The sequence below is a fragment of the Oryctolagus cuniculus genome, chromosome 8 (assembly GCF_051225735.1).
Source record: "Oryctolagus cuniculus isolate XC-2025 breed Fujian yellow rabbit chromosome 8, ASM5122573v1, whole genome shotgun sequence".
NCBI lineage: Eukaryota > Metazoa > Chordata > Mammalia > Lagomorpha > Leporidae > Oryctolagus > Oryctolagus cuniculus.
In genome coordinates this window covers 137,651,573-137,659,126 of record NC_142874.1, presented here as the reverse complement: position 1 = coordinate 137,659,126, position 7,554 = coordinate 137,651,573, and the positions used below count along the sequence as shown (strand labels likewise).

The window sequence follows — 7,554 nt, the reverse complement described above, 5'->3', positions numbered from 1 at the left end:
TTTTTAAAGATTTATTTTATTTGAAAGGCAGAGAGAAGGAAGAAGGGAGGGGGAAAGGAAGGGAGGATGAGAGAGGTAGAGAGAGAGAGAGAGATAGCAAAAGAGATCTTCCATTCGTGTGCTCACTCTCCAAATGGCCGCAATACCTGGGGCTGGGCCAGGCTGAAGCCAGAAGCCGGGAACTCCATCTGGGTCTCCCACGTGGGTGGCAGATACTCAAGCACTTGGGCCATCTGCTGCTGCCTTCCAGGTGCATTAGCAGGAAGCTGAATGGGAAGCAGAGGAACCAAGACTGAAACTGGTGCCCTGGTGTGGAGTGTGGTTGTCCTAAGTGGTGGCATAATCCATTGCGCCCCAAGGCCACCCCAGGAGTTTTTTTTCTTTAAGATTTATTTATTTATTTGAAAGTCAGAGTTACAGAGAGGCAGAGGCAGAGGCAGAGAGAGAGAGAGAAAGAGAGAGAAGTCTTCTATTCGCTGGTTCACTCCCCAAATGGCTGCAACACTGGCAGGAGCTGGGCTGATCTGAAGCCAGGATCCAGGAGCTTTTTCAGGGTCTCTCACATGGGTGCAGAGGTCCAAGGACTTGGGCCATCATCTACTGCTTTCCCAGGCCACAGTAGAGAGCTGCATCAGAGGAGGAGCAGCCGGGCCTTGAACCAGCACCCATATGGGATGCTGGTGCTGCAGGTGGCAGCTTTACCTGCTACGCCACAATGCTGGCCCCGAGAAGTTTTGTAACACATAGGTTTCTATCTGTGTGAGAGACCCTCCCCCCCCCCCCAAGAGGATGAGTAATTCTCAAACAGGTGGCTTTGAAGTTCAACTTGTGTAACATCTTCAACTAAGGACTATAAATGTCAGGGCTGGACTTACCCCGCAGTGCACCAAGCAGCTGCCTGCAACACTGGCATCCCTTGCTGAAGGGCCAGTTTGAGTCCCAGCTGCTCCACTTCCAGTGCAGCTCCCTGCTCACGCACTTGGGAAAGCAGCAGAGGATGGCCCAAGTGCTTGAGCCCTGCTACCCACGTGGGAGACCGGAATGGAGTTCCAGGTTTCTGGCTTTGAGTTGGCCCAGCCCTGGCCATTGCGGCCATTTGGGGAGTGAATTAGTAGATGGAAAAATCTGTCTCTTGCCTTTCAAATAAATAAATCTTTAAAAAAACATAAACTGTGAATTTGGCTGAGTCCCCAGGGTCTGACAGCTGGAAGAAGGTAGAGAACAGTTAGAGCAGCTCTGCTCTCAGGGGCTGGTGTCCTTTCCAAGCCCATAAGCATTCCAAGTTGTCTTCAGGGCTCTTGGTGGTGGAAATAGGGGTGGGATACCTTCTGTCTTCATAAATCCATGTCCTGCTTTTAGGTGAGCAGAGGGAAGGCAGAGAACCCTCCGTGTGTGCTTCCTGTCTGTGCACCACAAGCTTCCTCTTTCGTGGTGCCATATTCCAGCCCCCATGGTTGGTTATTATTCAGCAATGGTCATGCAGCGGTAGACCAGCAGGTCCAGCTGGACCAATGCTGGACCAGGAAAGAAGTTGTGCCAGCCGCCAGCTGACCTCCTGGGCTTTCTGAGTGCATCCTTAGCTTTGGACTGTTGAGAGCAGGTGCATCTCCTTCAATGAGGTCCTGTTAGCCCCCAGCAACTCCTGTGGACCAACTTCAACCCAAGTGACCCCTCGTGGGCCATGAGCAGCCTGCATGCATTGAGGGGGGGACTGTGCCTGTCACCGCAGCCTGAGCCCCCTACCTTGCCCATCTGCCCCCTCTCCTTCCTGAGGCCTGTGCTTCCACCAGGTTATGCGAAGAGGCCATGGCCCATAGCCACCCCTGGCAGTGGTGACTTGCAACAAGTAGCGTGAAGACACTCATTCTTCCAGAGCTGGTGTGGATTTTCCATTTCCGCCGGGGAAGGGCTGCCAGAGGGAACCATGCCCCACCCAGTACCAGCACGTACCTGCCTGCTGCTCGCTCATGCCAAGGCGTGGTTGTCCAGGATGTTGGGCATCCTGGGCGGTGTTGCAAGGCAGGGCTGGTGGCAGGCTGGGACAGGGAGCAGCTGGCATTCAGTGTGGAGTGGGGAGAGTCACCCCCAGACAGCAGGCACGTGTGGCAGTGAGCAGGTGGCTGTGGCTCCAGCTCAGGAGGTGGACTTCGAAGACAAGAGTCACAGATTCAGGTAGCACAGTGCTTCCTGGGTAAAGATCTGAGCAGGCAGGGCTGCCCTGTGGCTTGAAGAGTCACAAAGTACCACCTTCTTGGCTTCAGCACACTGGAAATAAGGAATAGGGTGGGAGACATTCAAAGTTCTGGCTGAGCCAGAGTTATGGCCCCATGCTGACCATGGGTGGAGTGTTCACATTCCCAGGGAGGTGATGTGGACACGTGACCACAAGTGTACGTTCTGCAGGTAGAATGGCAGGACTTGAAGCCTGCACCTGCCATTGACCAACTGTGTATCTTCAGATACATTAACACCTCTCTGGGCCTCAGTGTTTCTCACCTGTGAAGTGGAGGTAACACAAATGCCATCAAGTGCCACCATCTGAGAGCTGGTGGGCAGGCAAAGCCAAGTGTGTAGCTCAGTGAGGTCAGGGAGCCTCTGCCTGGCCCAGGACTCTGCAGTGTGCAGTAAAAGGGAGGGCAGTACGGGGTGGTTGTAAGTTTGGGGGGTCTGGGCCAAGGCAGGCATTTCGAGGGGAAGACTTGGTTAAGACTGGGAAGAGTGAGAGGAGGAGGTTGGTGTTGTGGGATAGCAGATTAAGACACCACCTGTGCCATCTGCATCGCATGTGAGCACCGGTTCGAGTCCTGGCTGCTCCACTTCCCATCCAGCTCCTGCTGATGCACCTGGGAAAGCGGCAGAGGACGGCTCAAGTGCTTGGGCCCCTGCACCCACGTGGGAAGCTTCTGGTTCCCGGCTTCAACCTGACCCAGCCCCAGCCGTTATGGTCCTTTGGGGAGTAAGCCAGCAAAGGGAAGACCTCTCTCTCTTTCTCTCTCTCTCACATTGAAACTCTGCTTTTCAAATACATAAAATAAATCTTTGAAGACTGAGCAGGGGACTGCTGGACACTGCAAGGGGAGCACTTTCAGGGCAAGAACAATCAAGATCATTTGCAACTTTATGTCTTCCTGGAATGTTCCCAAAAGCCATCATCCTAAAGGCGGAGGAAAAGTAACTGCAGTGCTCATGTAGTCAGTACACACTGTGCGTGCAGATGGCTTAGGGTCACGCCCTCTGAACTGATCCCAGCACTGTTGAGTGATTGCACTCGGCAGTGAATGGAATGCTCTGTGTGCAGCGTGGTACGTGACAGATACCAGCGAAGGTCACCATTGATGTTGCTCTCCCGGCCCTAGCCAATCTGTCCTGTCGGTTTCCTGATGCGTAACCTTCCACCTCCAGAATTGTCATCCACCAGCTCCGGCTCTAGCTGGCTCTTTCGTTTCTAAAATGCCAACACCAGCAGCAGTGGTGCCTCCTTCAATCTTACAGGCACACGCATCTGGTCATGGAGTTGTTTCTAAAATCCTAAAGGGGGTGTGGAAGCTCAGGTTGCAAGCTTTACTAACCCCTTAGGAGACCCTGTAGGCTGTGCTTAAAGGGGCCTTGTGCAGACCCAGCACCATGCAAGGCAAAGGGACAGCAGCGCCTGAGCCATAGCACTCGAATCTCTCTCCAGCTGCTGGAGTCATGAAGGTGCCCTAAGCCCCTCAGCGTTCGTGCTTCCCTGTGGATCTACAGGTGGAGGAAGGGATGGTTTTCATCTCTAGAGAATGAATCCAGCCTAGACATTCTAGTTTGTGGAAAATGGAATTAAAAAAAATTATTTTGGTGCAAAGCCTTCTGCAATTCATGCATGGTTTTTCAATGATCTGCATCACCCATAAACTTTTGGAAGACCCTTCATGTGCCTGGATCTCAAAATACATTTTTGTACCAAAATAAACTTAACTTTCAAAAAATATTTATTGTCATTTTATTTGAAAGAGAGACAGAGGTCTTTCATCTGCAGGTTCACTCCTTAGATCCCAAAAACAGCCAGGCCAAAGCTGGAAGCCGGGAACTCCATGTGGATCTCCTACATGTATGGCAGAAAACCCAGCATTTGAGCCATCACCTGTTGCCTTCCAGTGTGGTGGAAATGAGAAGGCCATGCCAAGATTGCCACTGCCAAGCGAGCATCAGTTACTCAGGAATGGCTTCGGAAACCCCCTGGGAAACCACCTGGCAACAGAGCCTGCCTGGCAACAGGCTGTGATTGGTTAGGGCATAAACCACCCATTGACCGGATTGGCTGCCTTGGCTATATAAGCTGCTGTACCAACTGAAATAAACGAGTCTGCGAGCTGCTCGCCTCTGGCCTGCTTTCACCAGTCTCCTGGTGTCTGTGTGGTGACTCTGCACCTCTTGCCCCCACCACGCTCCTCCTCTCAGAACAAATCCACAGCAACATTCCAGATGAGCATTAGCAGGAAAGTGGGATTGGAAGCAGAGTGGCTGGGACACAAACCAGGAAACTGCCTCAGTTTCCCCCAAGGAACCTGTCTTGACCATCTCTTCTGGGCTTTCACCATGCTGGGGAAATCAGACCTGCCTGCGTCTAACAGGCAACAGAGATCTAACGTTATAACTGAGCCAGGTCCACCTGGTAACCCTTGACCAATTGACTCATAATCTCCAGGTGAGAAAAGAAGCCCACAATAACCCAAGTGTTTGGGCCCCCGCCACCCACTTGGGAGATCCCGTATGAAGCTCCTCGCTCCAGCCTGACCCAGCCTTGGCAGTTGTGGCCATCTGGGGAGCAAACCAGCGGACTTAAGAGCTCTCTGTCTTTCACTCTCTCTGTAACTCTGACTTTCAAATAAACTAAATCTTTAAAAGAAAACATCTCCAGGTGAGGATAGGATCGGGGTGGTGCTGGGGTAGGGCCTGGTTGAATGACCACAGGAGGTGGGGCTGCAGCGCACATGGTGGCCTCCAGGAAAGTATCACGGTGTCTGGGGCATGACGGAAAGTGAGGCTTAGCTGTGCGGTGGGGAGACGGGTCTTGCTTTGGCCCCCAGGGTGGTGATTCAGTTGGTGTGGGTGGGGCTCGAGTGAGCAGTTCTAAGGTGCTCCGGGGTGTTGCTTATGCTGCCAATGCGGTGCGGTTGGCTTGCTAGGGCCCCAAAGGTAGACATCTATTCCCTTGCATGCCAGAAGTCTGAGATCAAAGAATGGGCTGTTATTGCTTTCTGAGGTCTCTCTCCTTGGCCATGCGTGTCCTCATGTTGTCTGCCTGCCGTGCACGCATCTGTGGCTCCGTCTCCTCTTATTAGGGCACCAGTCATCAGATTAGGGTGCACCCTAGCGATCTCAGTTCCCCTTGTTTACCTCTTTAGGGCTCCGTCTCCAGATGCAGTCACCCAAGGTGCTGCCTGCCCAGGGTGTGGTCCCTGCCCCTCGGAGCAAGTGAGCAAACAGCGAGTGTGGGCTGTGCAGCTCACCGCCTCCTAGGAGATGTGTGCTGTCTTACAGTGTGGACCAAATCCCTCAGTTCTTTCTCCTCCCCTCTGGTGCTAAGCGAGAACTGGGGAGAGGTCCAAGAAATAGCCAGGAGCCAGGGCTCTGTGGACCACAGGGAGAACTTCCCACGCCAGAAGCACTCCAGGGCTGTCTGCCCTGAGATGCACTGTGGAATGTTTCAGGAGGTGGCCGACCTCCCTCTCTCAAGATCCCCCTCTCCAGCTCTCAAAGCCAGGTCGGGTGGTCTATGTCAAGTGGGTTTCCTTTGCCTATTTCCCTGCGCTGGTCTAAAACATTGCTGTGGTGGGAGCACTGGACAGGAGATCAGTTCTCTGTGCACCTTGCTGCTGCCTGCAGGGGCACTGGTGCCCAAGCAGCTCCTTGGAGCTGGCTCATCTTGATTGACAAGGGACTCCCGCCCTCCTCCCCGACACCTCACGGCCTCCGTCCGGCTCACTGGGTCTATGAATCTCCTTTCCATACCTCTTGTAAGTGGGACCATGCAGCATCTGTCGTCCCGTGGCTGATTTCCGTCACTCAGCGTGATGTCCCCAGCATGTCCGCCCAGGTCACGACGTGGCAGGATTGTCTTCGTTTGTGATGAAAACATTCTTTCGTCGGTACAGGCCCATTCTTCTCTTGTGGACGTGTAGGTTTTCCCTCATCTTGGCAAAGGTAAGTAAGCGGGATTAACACCAAACTAAAGAGCTTGTGCACAGCAAAGGAAACTGGGTGAAAACACAGTTGGCCCTCAGGATCCACGGAGTGGGGCTGGGGATTGGTCCTGGACCCCCTGCAGTCACCAAACTCCTCAGAAGCTGTAGCCCCTTGCATAAAGTGGCGCAGCATTTGCACAAAAGCCACCGTACGGTCTCCTGTGCGCTTTCAATCCTCTCTAGATTACTCGTAACAGCTAGGATAAGGTGAAGGCTGTGCAAATGGTGGGTGCACCGTATTCCTTAGGGAATAATAACAGGCAAAGTCCCCATATGTCCAGCACAGAGGCAATTGGCTTTCCAAATATTTTCAATCCATGGTTGGTGCCATCGGAACATAGAGGGCCATCCGTGTTTGCAAAGCACATATCTGAGAAGAGATTGATCTCCAAAACACACAAGGGACTCCTGCAACCAGTAGGAAGCACACACGCCTTGACACGTACGGTCTGGAAGGGTGACTGGAGGAGAATTACAAGCAGCACGGACGCAGCCACCACGGACACACAGCCGTGCTGGCCGCCGGGGGTTCTGTAGCATCTGCAGTTACCTAAAGGAAGGCAAGACGTTGGCTGGGAAACAGCTGTCAGAGCCGCTCCCTCGAGCAGCAAAACAGCTGTGTCAGAGCCGCTCCCTGGAGCAGCAAGGTTGCAAGATGTGCACGGGAAACAGCAGACCCCCGGAGCCTCGGCAGACCCCGGGGTCGCAGCCTTGCCAACCATCTCTGTAAAGAAACTTTCCGGCAGAAAGCCCGCGAATCAGTGGCTTCTTGCACAGCCAGAGCGAAACCTGCCTAGATGGGTTTTCTAGCTCCTCCAGTTTACATTCCAAAGGAGATAGCTTTGTTGTTGATCAGATAAGGAGAGCTCCAGTTTACAGGCAGCGGCTGAGGGCTGCATTCCCAGAATGTCCCAGAACGTTCGATTTCTGTGAATCAAAGCGGTGCGATGTAAAAATGGACAAGGAAAGGCCTGGAAAAGTCTCCTCCTGCTGGGTGCCCTTGTGGCCAGCGATTCACAGTGTCAGGAGAACCACGACTATTTGAAGACATCCGAAATCCTACAGGCGGTTTAAGTGTTTATTACACTGCTATTCCAATATTTACCATGACTAGCACTTCAAAGTTTTATAAATGCTATAAAAATGTCATCGACGTGATGCTGTTGGTAGAACTAGGACTGAAAAGACGCAATCACAAACCAGAAAGTCCAGATCCAAGTTGGCTATGATAAAATAGCGCCAAGAAGCTCACGAGGCTGGAGTCAGTGGGAGCGGCTGAGCCACCTGGGTGCTTCCTGCTGTTCAAGGCACAGGGGATGTGGGCTCGGTTCCC

At 53.0% G+C, this 7,554-nt stretch overlaps 1 long non-coding RNA gene across 1 annotated transcript; it reads right to left on the bottom strand.

The window, feature by feature from the left end:
• LOC138843563 (uncharacterized) lies at nt 1-6,128 on the bottom strand. Its single transcript, XR_011378467.2, has 3 exons — nt 5,989-6,128; nt 1,951-2,265; nt 1-266 (listed from the first exon to the last, which is right to left on the bottom strand). It is a non-coding gene; the product is annotated as an uncharacterized LOC138843563 (long non-coding RNA).
• Between the last annotated feature and the right edge of the window lie 1,426 nt (nt 6,129-7,554).